Source organism: Symphalangus syndactylus, chromosome 18 (genome assembly GCF_028878055.3).
Source record: "Symphalangus syndactylus isolate Jambi chromosome 18, NHGRI_mSymSyn1-v2.1_pri, whole genome shotgun sequence".
Taxonomy (NCBI): Eukaryota; Metazoa; Chordata; class Mammalia; order Primates; family Hylobatidae; genus Symphalangus; species Symphalangus syndactylus.
This window is the reverse complement of record NC_072440.2, coordinates 86,554,279-86,568,802: the sequence shown is the minus strand read 5'-3', so window position 1 is coordinate 86,568,802 and position 14,524 is coordinate 86,554,279. Positions and strand designations below refer to the sequence as shown.

The 14,524-nt window shown below is 45.0% G+C and overlaps 1 protein-coding gene across 23 annotated transcripts in view; it reads right to left on the bottom strand.

Moving 5' to 3' along the window:
* Positions 1-9,037, bottom strand: part of DTNB (dystrobrevin beta) — a 306,511-nt gene extending 297,474 nt beyond the window's left edge. For all 23 annotated transcript variants that reach the window (XR_010117241.1, XR_010117242.1, XR_010117243.1 and 20 more), the window contains exon 1: positions 8,801-9,037. The gene's annotated coding sequence lies outside the window, so the exon portion shown is untranslated. The remainder of the gene's footprint in view (positions 1-8,800) is intronic.
* Between the last annotated feature and the right edge of the window lie 5,487 nt (positions 9,038-14,524).

Here is a 14,524-nt window from a genome sequence, read left to right as displayed (position 1 = left end):
CAACATGAGGCCTCAAGGAATAAGGAAAGAATACAGGTCCCAAAACTGTGGTGCTGGATCAGACCTTAAATCATGGAGTTAAGTAGGATCTGAAGAGAGTGCAGCAAAAAGTTTGGATCCTTGTTAGTTTTTACACTCTGTTCTATTCATAAAAAATAGAGTGTTTCACACCTGGACTACGTCTACACTCAGAATTTACGTAACTCCCACAGTAAAGACTAAAGGAAAGGGAGAGAAGGCTTTGGAAGTGTCTCCAGGATGTCTCTGTACCTGCCTTGGCGTTAAATAGCCTTTATTTCCTTTCAATCTTTTTGTTAATTTCTTAACCCTGCCAGCTCTCAGCTATGTCAAAGCATCCAAGTATTGAAATTTCTTACGTAAGTTCACCACCTCCCACCATCTCCCTGTCAGTTTTTCTTTGGATGTCCATTTAATTAAGAAGTCAGTGAGGGGCCAGGCACCGTGGCTCACGCCTGTAATCCCAGCACTTTGGGAGGCTGAGGCAGGCGGATCACGAGGTCAGGAGATGGAGACCATCCTGGCTAACACAATGAAACCCGGTCTCTAATAAAAATATTAAAAAATTAGCCAGATATGGTGGCACGCACCTATAGTACCAGCTACTTGGGAGGCTGAGGCAAGAGAATCCCTTGAACCCGGGAGGTGGAGGTTACAATGAGCTGAGATCGTGCCACTGCACTCCAGCCTGGATGACAGAGCGAGATTCCGTCTCAAAAAAAAAAAAAAAAAAAAAAAAAAAAGAAGTTAGTGCTAAGACTCTCATTAACACTTAGTTATAACAAGCCAAACTTTATTGAAAGAGAACTTCCTTGCTTATTTCAGAAAAATTCTCAAATATCCTTCCTCTAATACTTCTTTTCTCTTCTCTTTCAGATTTAAAAAAAAAAAAAAAGGCCAGGAAAAATAAATGTTCATAAAACCTTAAAGATTTGCTTTTTACAAATCTGAGAGAGTTCTCTAGCTTCCAATAAAAAAAGTCAGTAACTGCACTCCACTACAACAAAGAGTTCTGAGTAGCTAAATATAACCTCATAGGGCTGTGGTAAAGCTTAAATATCATGTAAAGCATTTAGCACAATGGCATCAAGTAAGAGCCCAATAAATGTTAGCTACTATTATTGATATTATTATATACTATTCAAATGTAGTGAAGTTACAATGATATTTAGTCCAAACCTGATTACTACAGCATTTCAGTCCTATTTTAACTTATATATAATGTTAGTATACAAAAATTCAAGTTTAAAATGTGTTTTCTTTAAAGGTTGTGAGGTTTTTTGTTAAAAATGAATTAACAAATAAATCATATACATCTGTTTCTCTCAGTTACCTACAACTCAGAGAAGTCTGTCCTATTCTTGACACGTTAAAGAGGGGAAAAAATAATTTCAAGAAATGCCCCAAAAAAAGGCCTCCATAAAATTCAACACCTAATTAAAAATACTTACCAAGAACAGAAGAAAACTTCCTTAAATTGACAAAAGACATCTTCCAAAAACCAACAGTAAACATCATATCTAACAGTGAAACACTGGAAACATTACCACTCAGGAAAAAGATTAAAAATGCCTATTATCATACTTATTCTTGTACTGGAAGGCCTAGGCAATGCCATAACAAAGAAAAAAGTCTTCGCATAAAGTTGAGAAAGGAGCTTGGTTAATTAAATCTTCTAGAAAGTGGCCCAGTAAGTACATTCTTTGATGCATCCTCTCTGCTCTGAATACACAATGGATAAAATATTTTTAACAATTTTTTTTTTAAATTAGGCTCAAAAACAAGATAAACCTCTATTTGGAGAAACAGAATAGATACATAAAGTTGCAAGCAGGACTGAAGCTCTAGGCTTGCTGGATCCTAAGTCTAGAACCAGGTGTGCACTTCCTGCAGGGTAGTAATAACAGAAAGCAACGGAGGATGAAGAAACAGAGACATCTGGGCCAGACCCACTGCTTGAGGCCAGCAATGATGCTGGAGCTGAAAGGAAGCTAAAAAATACTGCTGCCAATCTCTGCCTAGAACTATAGTTTATCTAATACTCTAGGCTTAGGTAAGTGGGAAGATATAAACAGCCTCAGGACCATACTCTATGAGAAGATCGAAAATAGCCCAATTAACTCAAAGGGCAGGACCCCTGACCCACAATTATCGTATCTGATTCTAGACTGAGGTCCAGTAGGTCAGCTGAAGCACCTGAAATATCACCACACAGAGGACAGTGGGCACAGACGATAAGAATACAAAATCAAAAGCACTCACTCTGAAAATGGGTCTGTAATTTGGCTGGGTGTGGTGGCTCACACCTTTAATCCCAACACCTTGGGAGGCTGTGGCAGGCAAATCACTTGAGGTCAGGCGTTCGAGACCAGACTCGCCAACATGGTGAAAAAATACTAAAAATACAAAAATCAGCCAGGCATGGTGGCGGGTGCCTATAATCCCAGCTACTCGGGAGGCTGAGGCAGGAGAATCGCTTGAACCTGGGAGGCAGAGGCAGAGGCTGCAGTGAGCCGAGATCATGCCACTGTACTCCACCCTAGGTGACAGAGCCAGACTCCATCTCAAAAAAAAAAAAAAGAGTCTGTAATTCAAAACTTCAAAACACATGAAGAGATACACTGCAAGAAAGACAGCCAACAAAACCAATGACTGAATATTATTCCAGGTGAAGTTTAACTTTACAGAACAGTCTGACAGACTTATTATATAAGTACATTTAGGGTACTTGGACACAAATTTTAAAAATTATTGGGAATGCAAATGGTACAGTCACTTTGAAAGATAATTTAATAGTTTCCTACAAAGCTTAATATATTCTTACCATTCGACCCAGCAATCACTCTCCTAGGTATTTTCCCAAGTGAGTTACAAACTTAATGTCTACACAAAAACCTGCACACAGATGTTTACAGCAGTTTTATTCAAAAATTGCCAAAAACTAGAAGCAACCAAGATGTCCTTCAGTAGGTGAACGAATAAACAAACTGTGGTGCTTCCATAAAATGGAATATTATTATTCAGCGCTAAAAAGAAATGAGCTGGCTGGGCGCAGTGGCTCACACCTGTAATCCCACCACTTTGGGAGGCCAAGGCAGGTGGATCACAAGGTCAGGAGATCGAGACCAGCCTGGTTAACACGGTGAAACTCCATCTCTACTAAAAATACAAAAAATTAGCCAGGCGTGGTGGCGGACGCCTGTAGTCCCAGCTACTTGGGAGGCTGAGGCAGGAGAATGGCGTGAATCCAGGAGGCGGAGCTTGCAGTGAGCCAAGATCGCACCACTGCACTCCAGCCTGGGCCACAGAGCAAGACTCAGTCTCAAAAAATAAAAGAAAAAAAAGAAATGAGCTATCAAGTCACAAACAAGACTTAGAGGAAACTTAAATGCATATTGCTAAGCAAAAGAAGCCAATCTGAGTAGGCTCCATACTATATGATTCCAAATCTATGACATTTCCATCTCTGGAAAAGGTAAAACTATAGCCATGTAATGACATTTATTCTGTCTGTACTGTTGAGTACTTTACAAGTGAGCCACTTGCAGAGTTGTAGCATGTAGTCATGCCATGTTAATGATACATGACATTACGCATTGGCCAAAACCTATAGAACTATACAATACAAAGAGTGAACTCTAAATCATGAACTTTATTTTTTATTTTTATTTTTTTTTGAGACAGAGTCTCGCTGTCGCCCAGGCTGGAGTGCAGTGGCGCAATCTCGGCTCACTGCAGCCTCCGCCCCCCGGGGTTCACGCCATTCTCCTGCCTCAGCCTCCCGAGTAGCTGGGACTACAGGCGCCCGCCATCTCGCCCGGCTAATTTCTTGTATTTTTAGTAGAGACGGGGTTTCACTGTGTTAGCCAGGATGGTCTCGATCTCCTGACCTCGTGATCCGCCCGCCTCGGCCTCCCTAAGTGCTGGGATTACAGGCGTGAGCCACCGCGCCAGGCCTTAAATCATGAACTTTAACAACAATGTATCAATATTAGTTTATCAATTATAATAAATGTAGCATACTAATGCAAGATGTTAATAATAGGAGAAACCATATGGGAAGAGTGGGTATATGGAAACTCCATACTACTCAGCCACATTGGTCAAAGTTGTGTTAATCTATTTTTATTCCATTATGTATATTGTTTTAAAAACTGTATTACTGACAATTGCACTTGAGTCCATACACAAAAGAAATGGAAACAGAGACTTAAACAGACATACGAATACCAATGTTCATAGCAGCCCTCCTTGTAATGGCCAAAACGGGGAAACAACCCCAAATGTCCATCAATGAATGAATAAACAAAATGTGGTATATTCATACCATGGAATATTATTCGCCTTAAAAAGGAAATTTTGACACATGTTACAATATGAATAAACTTTAAGGACATTATACTAAGTGAAATCAGCCAGATACAAAAGGGCAAATATTGTAATGATTCCATTCATATGACGTACCTGGAGTAGTCGAATTCATAGAGACAGAAAATAGAATGGTGGTTGCCAGGGGCTGAGGGAAGAATGGGCAGCTGGTGTTTAAGGCGTACAGAGTTTCAGTTGGGGATGATGAAAAAGCTCTGGAGACAGTGGTGATGGCTGTGCAACAATGTGAACGTATTTCATGCTACAGAACTGTACACTTAAAAATGGTTAAAATTGTCATTTTTATGTTATGTGTATTTTACTATAATAAAAAAAGAGTGCTGAAAAACTGGTCATCCAAATTGAAAAAAAAATTGTATCTCTTCATTATACCATACATAGAAATAAATCCCATATGGAAAGCAAAACTTTTTTAAACTTTTGGAAGAAAATATAAGAATATATCATTAACACCATGAGAGACAGAAAATTTTCTTAAACCAGATACACACCCAAAAAAAGACAAGCCATTTAAGGGAAATTTTTCATAAATATGACATCAAACTTAAATGGTATATACAACCAAATACATTGTTAACAAAGGGAAAGAAAAGCCTAGGACTGGCAGGATGCATTTGCAACACATGGACCCACTGAAGAATCAGCATCTAAAGGAACCCAACTGTTCCTCAGTGAGTAAAAGACACGTGTGCTGTGATGTAAGTCCACAACCAGGCCAGGTGCAGGGGCTCATGCCTGTAATCCCAACACTTTGGGAGGATCACTTGCCAGCCTGAGCAACATGGCGAGACTGCATCTCTACAAAAAATTTTAAAATTAGCCAGGCATGGTGGCACGCAAGTGTAGTCCCAGCTACTTGGGAAAATCACTTGAGCCCTGGAGTGCCACTGCACTCCAGTCTGGGCAACAGAGGAAGACCCTATCTCAAAAAAAAAAAAAAAAAAAAAAAAAAAAAGCCTACAACTGAATACACTAAGCAGTTAAAAATAAATGGATTAAATCCACAAGTAGCAACACGGTTATAGCCCCATCAATTATGAAGTAAAATGCATACCTCTGACCCAGCAATTGTAGTTTTTCATTCACTGCAGCAATGGCCCTTAATGAGAATACTAAATAAACTACAATACATACTACATAAGAGATTGTGTGGTAGTTAAGAAGACTCAGGTTGATTCCTATGTTCCAACATGAAAAGACCTCAGAATCATTCTGTTAGGGGAAAAAACTGCAGAACAATGTGTATGGTATGATGTCATTAATGCAGAGGAAAAAAAACTCTGCTCTTTTTTTATTCTGTATTACCTATATATACATGAAAATACATAGAGAATAGCCTGGAAAGTCCACAAAAACTGACAACTTCTGTTTCTGTGAGTAGGTCAAGGGGGCCTTTATTCTGTCTATACTGTTTGAGTATCAGACAAGTGTGTGTTCCCTATATACACATGAAAATACAGAGAACAGTCTGAAAAGACCACAAAAACTGATAACTTGTAGTAGGTCAAGGGGGCCTTTATTCTGTCTGTACTGTTTGAGTATCTGACAAGTAAGTGTGTGTTCTGAGCCACCTGCAGAGTTGCAGCACACAGTCACACAGAGTGTGCACTACACAACTCCAGCAGCTGCCAGGCACAAGGACTCCAATGTGAATGGTGCTCCCTAAAGCTGGGCAGTATACAATCTACACAACTAGATGCCACAGCTCTGATGCTCGTGTAATTCGAAATCAATAAAAGGGAGTAGGGAAGATAGAGAATGGACTGCAAACCAGCATAAGGGAACATTCTGGGGCAATGGAAATTTCTTGATTGGAATGGTGGTTACAAAGTATACAGCAGTGCCCCCTCAGAAATAAACAATTTGTAAGTTTTAAGTTGTGTACCATTCTGAATAGCGTGATGAAATTTTGTGCCATCCCACTCTGTCCCACCTGGGATATGAACCATCTCTTTGTCCAGCATATCCACACTGCATAAGCCAGCCTCTGGTTACTCACTTAGTAGCTGTCTCAATGATCAGATTGACTGTCATGGTATCACAGTGCTTGTGTTCAAGTGACCACTGTTTTATTTAATAATAAACCCAAAGTGCAAGAGTAGTGATGCTGGCAATTGGGATATGCCACATAGATGCCAAACACACGCCTAAGAGAAGTCATTAATCTCTCATGGCGCCTAATTTATAAGTTAAAACTTTATCACAGGTACTTAAGTATAGGGAAAAAGCAGTCTATATAGGGTTTGGAATTAGCTGTGGCTTCAGGCATCCACTGGTGCTCTTGGAACACATCCCTGAGGCTAAAGGGGGGGGTCTACTGTACACATTTTTCCAAAACTCATCCAACCGCACATGGGAAATCTGCATTTTATTGTGTCAACTATACGTCAAAAAGTTGGTTTTAAAATAAATATATAAACAAAATGTCATTGAGAGAGCCTGGAATAAGGCACCCAATATTGTAGAACCTAGGCACCTCTCAACAAGAGACCTGCTGGCTGTACAGTCCTGAAACAGGAGAAATAAATTTACTTCTTCAAGGCTTCCTATACAATGCCAGATTGTGATTATTACTTATTTTTCACAGGAAGAAGCTAAGGCCCTGAGAGATTAATATAAAGACACAAAATAAACAATAAGTCGAAATTCTCTTGGTTCTGAGTCTAATTTTCTAACCATAGGTAGAAATTTGTCTCTCGGGCATAGTGGACATACGAAAACTGCCAGCACTACCTTGACTGCACATCCCCTTTCAAAGGCAATTCCACTTATGCAGGATAAAAATCCTCAGAGAACTCATAAAAGGTCAAGTTTTAATTTGGCAGACAAAGTAACCCAACAGGCACTGCAACCCAGGTTACTGAAACAGCAGCCTGGAGCTCCGGAGTTCAGAGATTCAACCAAGGCAACGAACAGGTAGAATTCCAGCCCTTACAGAAAAGCAGAGGCACCAACAGCCTCGCACTACAAGTCTAAGACCCAAGAACCAGGACGAAAATGAAAAAGTGTTCTGTAGACAACACTACCCTCTTCCTTCTCAAGTGACAGAAAAAGCCAATGGGAGAAGGAACAAAATAGGATGATCTCAAGCAACAGCCCAAGGAGCAAGCTCTTGACGGCCAGTAAGAAACATGGGAAAGTGGTAGCATGGCCACAGAAACCAAGACCTCGCCGCCTTAGCCATTGCTTTAACGTGCCCAGACCTTAGAACCGGGGTTGCTTCGCATGGCAAAAAAAAAAAAAAAGAGGCAGAGAGAGAGAACTTGTAGAACAGGGGAAATCCAGCAACCTTCCCTAACACTGGAGTGACTGACACTGCTCCATGGCAAATGTGGCCAAACCCTGCTTGTCCATTCATTCATGCAATAGACACTTATGGCTCAACCGCTGTGAGCCAGGCAACATTCTGAAGATTTAGCAGTCAATAGTCATGGAGCTTATTTCTAGTTGGGAAGGAAGGAAACTTCCTTTCCTTCCAAACGTCTTTCTTCCCCATCTAAGAGCCCCCTTTAAATGTTACCCGTAGGAGCCTTCAAAACTCTCCCAAGTTTCTCCCATAGGCTTCTTTGACCTTTCTGCTTTATCCCCAAAACCACGCAATTTATGGCTCCAATTTCCCAATACTGGGACGACAAAAGAGACCTAAAGTAAATAGGGCATGAGACATAAAATTCGACGCTCCTTTGTATGTTATGTGCGTATCTTCACAGCCACACTATCAGCACCTCAATAACATGACGGTGTTCCATACTATTTCGTGGCCCCAGTGCTGACTACGGGTCTCTACCCACAGTAGCTGGAAGGTCTTCCTAATCCCAAGGCCTGGCACGGGAATTTAAGGGCAAGTATTCGTTACCGGCATCCTCCTCTCGGGACACTTCTTTCCTGTCCAGGGTCACCTCCTGGACAGGTTCGCTATTAGGCGCCTCGGGAAACAGTGATTTGGGGTGATCTGAAATAAATACCCTTCCCTCTGCCAGGGCCTGCCCGCCTCACCTGCCCTCTGCCAGGACCTGCCTCACTCGCCCCTTCAGCACCTAACGCAGAGCCGCCTCCAGGCCAGCCGGGCTCCGGCAGCATCAGCCCGGCGCCGCGCCCCCGCTCGCGCCTGTGCCCCGGCGCGTTCCGGACCCCGAGACCCCTCCCGGCCCGGGCTCCGCCGCATCCCCTCTGCCTGTCCCTCCGGGGCCAGCCGCGCCGTTCCACCCCGCAGCCGCGCGCGGTGCAGCGGCCCCGGCTCCCCGCGCCCTCCCCGCCTCCCGCAGCGCCGCACCCGCAGGCTCCCGGGTCCCCAGTCCCGGCACAGCGCGAGCTGCCGTCCCGCACCTCGCAGGCGCGAGGCTCCAGCACCGCTCGGCTCCCCACAGCCCCGGCGGCGGCCGCAGACCCCCACCTTGCTCACTTCCCCGCCGGAGCAGGGGTCGTCGGGAAGGTCTCCTGCGGCCTCACTCCTCCGCACGCTCCGGCCCGGCCCCTAGGCTGAGGCAGCGACGGCGCCCACTCAGGCCCCGGAGCCGCCCCCGCGGCGAACGTTCGCAGCGCCCGGCTCGCGCCGCTTCCCCGCCCGGCACGCGCAGCGCCCGCCCCCGGCGCGAGGGCGCGAGGGCGGAGGGCGGAGGGCGGATGAGCGGGCGCGCGCCCAGCGCGAGCGCGCGGCCGGGGGCGTGGCTTCCGCGCGCGGGGAGGGGGCGGGAGCGGCCGAGCAGCCCCCCTCCACCCCGCCCCCGCGGCCGCGCCCCGCCCCCCGGTCGCCGGCGGGTTCCGGGCAAGCGGGAAGCTGGCTCCATCCAGGCTTCTCTCGCTCGCTGGCGCCGGGCCGGGTGCCTTTCCATCCGCAGGTATCCGCCTGCGGGGTGCCCGGCCCGACGTGACTACCGGGCAAAGAATGCAAAGAGCCACCCCGTGAATCATTCTCCGCGCCTGGGGCACAAGCCTCTGCCCGAGTGACCCCCGTGAACTCCGCAAACTAGCCCAGCCGCGGCGTGCGCCCCACGCTGCACCAGGTGCCTGTGGGCGCACGATCACGGTCACGGCGCCTGGGCTCGAGGCGCCCCAAACTTAGCGGGGAAAACAGCCATGTACACAACCAAGTCCGATGACCCGTGCAGAGCCAAGCCACGGTGCGATGCTGGCACAGAAGCTAGAGATGACTTCTGCTTGGACGCCGCAGAGGGCTTCCTGGAAGAGGCGGCATTTATGGTCAACCTCGAAGGAAGAAAAGGAAGTCTTAGGAGGAAAAAGGGAGGACATTAGGGCTGGGAAAACAGTTTGGGCAAAGGAGTCAGGGGCAGCCAGGTTTACCATCTCAGCACCAGCTTTTTTGTGTTTTACTGTTATCCATCTTTTATAGAATTCTTTCCAAACTGTGAAATACAGGAGATGGTGCCAAATTAGAATATAGCAAGGACTTTTTGAATGGTTCAAATGGTCATTTTTTTCAACGTTACTTAAGACTCAAAACAGCAACGTCCTTTGGGGCTATTGGTCAATGATGAAGGCTGTAAGCTCCAGAGCTAAGCGACCCCAGGCCTGCGTGCTGGGAGTATGGTTTTCACTGCTTTTTGGCACCTTATGGTAAGGCAGATCGTGCCACCTCCTGCTGCTGCCTGCCTGCCTGCCTGCCTGCCTTTAGAACACTCTCTTCCTCCTCCTCTCCTCTTTTTATTTTTAAACTCCTATGGTGAAGGAAATGCTGATAACCAACTTTGTTAAATGGGAACAAATAGGTTCCTCAAAAGATGCGCATTTTCTGGCCGGCCGCAGAGGCTCATGTCTGTAATCCTAGCACTTTGGGAGGCTGAGGCAGACGGATCACTTGAGGTCAGGGGTTCGAGACCAGCCTAGCCAACATGGCGAAACTCTGTCTCTACTAAAAATACAAAAATTTAGCCGGGCGTGGTGGTGTACGTCGTAATCCCAGCTACTTGGGAGGCTGAGGCAGGAGAATCGCTTGAACCTAGGAGGCAGAGGTTGCAGTGAGCCGAGATCGCACCACTGTACTACAAGTCTGAGCAAGAGAGTGAGACTAGTCTCAAAAAAAAAAAAAAAAGATGGACATTTTACCTTTTACCTTACATATATGAAGTGTGTGAATATTTTCATGCTTGAGGAGACTTATCTCTTGTAGGCACGGTCTTGGCTATGTTTTGTACATATTAAGATACTCAGAATACAGGTAAGAGACATCTAGCTTCTTTATTTGCCCTTTTTGAGCACCCACTATGTGGAAGACATTGAGAGGGGTAAAACATGGATTCTGTTCTTTGGAGAAAAGATGTGTAAATAATATAAAATAAATGTGTAAATATTGCTTGATATGTTTGTTCTATTGATTGAAATCAAGGTAATTTCAATATGTGGACTAGACAATCATAAACCATAAGGGAATTAAATACTTCAAGGACACTGTATTGGCATCTCTCCACCTCTGTTCTCTATTTCTTCACCTCCCACATCCTCAGAAAATTTTTCAAACACGTTTCAATCATTCTCCCCCTCTCACTCCAAAATTACCAACTTCTCTTTACTTGTCTCTTTCCTTCATCATCTATTCATGTTTAAGCTTTTCCTGTCCTCAGGAAAAAGGAAGAAACCCTTTCACTGTCCCTCGAGATTCTGCTTCAGTTACTTGTCCCTCTCTGAGTTTTCCTTCATAAATATCTTGAAAGTCATCTACCCTCATCTCTACTTCCTCAGCAGCTCCTCAGCTCCTCAAACCTATGTAGTTTCTGTCCACACCGCATCACTGCATTGCTCTCAGTCATGAATGGCTTGTTTGATCCTAAATACCACAAGCCATCTCTGAGTCCTCATATTATTAGAACTCTCAGTGACATTTAGCAGAGTACCCCAGTCTTTCTGAAACTCCCTTGGTGTCATGGCATGACTCCTCTCAACCCCTGTGACCACTTCTCAGTTTCACAGATTCTCTCCTCAGCTGGTCTCACTCCACACATTCTCCCTGGACCATTCCATCCACTCTGTGTCTTTATCTGCCGCATATCAGCAACTCCCAAGTGCACTATCTCTAGCTCAGGCCACTCATCTGGGTTACTTACTCACAAAAGCCCGCCAGACTTCTCCACCCGGGTGTCCTAGAGATACCCCACGTTCTACATGTCTAAACTACTGTCCACCCAGTTGACCAATTGAGAAACCGGGGAGCCATTCTTGATTCCTTCTTCTCCCACCACCCCTCTGCCCTGACTCCATACCCAACAACCACTAAGTCCCATTGATGCTTCCTCATAAATAAATAACTAGAATCTTTCCCTCTTAGCCCACCTCCCCTAAACTAATGCAGCAGCTTTGTTTGTTTGTTTGTTTGTTTGTTTTTTGAGACGGAGTCTCACTCTGTCACCCAGGCTGGAGTGCAGTGGCACGATCTCAGCTCACTGCAAGCTCCGCCTCCCGGGTTCACGCCATTCTCCTACCTCAGACTCTCCAAGTAGCTGGGACTACAGGCGCCCGCCACCACGCCCGGCTAATTTTTTGTATTTTTAGTAGAGACGGGGTTTCACTGTGGTCTCAATCTCCTGACCTCGTGATCCGCCCACCTCGGCCTCCCAAAGTGCTGGGATTACAAGCGTGAGCCACCGCGCCCAGCCTGTTTGTTTGTTTTGAGACGGAGTCTCGCTCTGTCACACAGGCTGCAGTGCAGTGGCGCAATCTTGGCTCACTGCAACCCCCGCCTCTCAGGTTCACCTGATTCTCCTGCCTCAGCCTCCTGAGTAGCTGGGATTACAGATGCCCGTCATCATGCCTGGCTAATTTTTATATTTTTAGTTAGAGACGGGGTTTCACCATGTGGGCCAGCCTGGTCTGAAACTCCTGGCCTCAAGTGATCCACCTGCCTTGGCCTCCCAAAGTGCTGGGATTACAGGCGTGAGCCACTGCACCTGGCCATGCAGCAGCTTTTTATGTGGTCTCCCTGCCAGTCTTGCTGCTTCCAATCCATCTTCCATGCTGCAGATTAGAGAAAACTTTCAAAAATTTACCACCCCTGCTGTCACTGTCTAGCACTTCCCTTAATCTAGCCCTTGCCCATTCTCTCCAATCCATCTTCTGTTGCTTCCTCCACACACACCATACAAACTCCTGGAATGTTTCCACTTCCCCTTGGCTCCACATCTTTGTGCTTGTTTCTGTCTCTTTTTGGAATGTCATTTGAATACAAGCAAAGAATATCCAACATATGTGTCACTGGGGTTCTACATATGTTGAAGCTATAATCTAAGAATCTTTCTGAAAATAAGATATAAACCTATAAGGCCTACATTTACCTGGGAAAATTGCCAGAGGCTGAACTCTGAGAGCTATGCTATTTACACTATTAAACTGATAATAATAATAATCTTCAAGGTCTGCAGGTACAAAGTTCAAATTGTTTAAAAGGGTAAGAAAATTGGACTGCAGGCCAGGCACGGTGGCTCAAACCTGTAATCCCAGCACTCTGGGAGGCTGAGGTGGGTGGATCACCTGAGGTCAGGAGTTTGAGACCAGCCTGGCTAACATAGTGAAACCCTGTTTCTCCTAAAAATGCAAAAAATTAGCCAGGCGTGGTGGTTCACGCCTGTAATCCCAGCTACTCGGGAGGCTGAGGCAGGAGAATCGCTTGAACCCGCGAGGCGGGGGTTGCAGTGAGCTGATATCACGCCATTGCACTCCAGCTTGGGCAACAAGAGTGAAAATCTGCCTCAAAAAAAAAAAAAGAAAAGAAAAGAAAACTGGGCTGCAGTACTTTAAAGGTGGCTGCCAATTTTTTTTTTATCATTCCTCTCCATCCAGGCTGGCCTTACTGAATTGCTCGGCCAATAGAACATGCGATATTCTGGGATTTCCAATCCCAGGTCACAAAAAGTCTTTTAAGTGTCCACTTGGGTTTGGGTCTTTGGTCTTTGGGAACACTTTTTTTTGTTTTTTTTGTTTGTTTGTTTGTTTTTTTGAGATGGAGTTTCACTCTTTCACCCAGGCTGGAGTGCAATGACACAATCTCTGCTCACTGCAACCCTCTGCCTTCCAATTTCAAGCGACTCTCCTGCCTCTGCCTCCCAAGTAGCTGGGACTACAGGCGCCTGCCACCACGCCTGGCTAATTTTTGTATTTTTAGTAGAGACGAGGTTTCACCATGTTGGCCAGGCTGGTCTCGAACTCCTGACCTCGTGCCACCCACCTCAGCCTCCAAAAGTGCTGCTATTACAGGCATGAGCCACCGCGCCTGGCCAGAACACTTATTCTGAAAGCCGCGAGCTGCTATGTAAAATATGTAACTCTCCAGAAAGGTCCTACATGGAGAAGGAGAGGACCTAGCTGATTCTTGCTGGTATGAGTGAAATCGTCATGAAAGCCCTACATCAGCAGAATACCACTGAGTGACCTCAGTTGAAGCCACAGGGAACAGAAGAATCATCCAGCCAAGCCCTACCCAAATTCCTAACTCCAAAGACTGTGAAATTATAATTAAAATGGTTCTTACTTTAAGCCATTATTTTTATGGTAGGTGGTTTATTATGGAGTCTGGTAGCCAAAATAGTTGGCATCAGCCTTCTCAAGAGCAACATACAAAGCAAGGCAGTAGTGACACAGCATTTTCAGCATTTTCTAGAAACTTAAGGAACAAAGATGCAAGCCAAGGATTTTATATCCATCCATTCATGCTGTTTTTAAAACATCTAGTCTATAAAAAAGAACTGTTTACAAAATGCACAGCTCAAAGAATACTGCACATGCAAGCCCATCTTAAGCGTCTAGTAGAGCAGGGTCAGCAAATTTTTCTAAAGCATCTGATAGTAAACATTTTAGGTTTGGTAGTCTAACTACACCAGCCTGCTACTGTAGCACAAAAGCAACCATATATGATACGTCAATAAGTGGGCGTGGCTATGTTCCGATAAAATTATATTTACTTAAACAGACTTGGAGCTGGATTTGGCCCATGAGCTATAGTTTGCCGCCCCTATACTAGAGGAAAAGGAATAAATTTGTCAAGTAAACACATCACAAAACACAAGGCTCATATGATTTAAGAAAATAATATACCATGATCCAAGTGGGGTTTATGTATTAGTCTGCTAGAGCTGCCATCACGAAGTATTCAGATTGGTTGGCTTAAAGAACA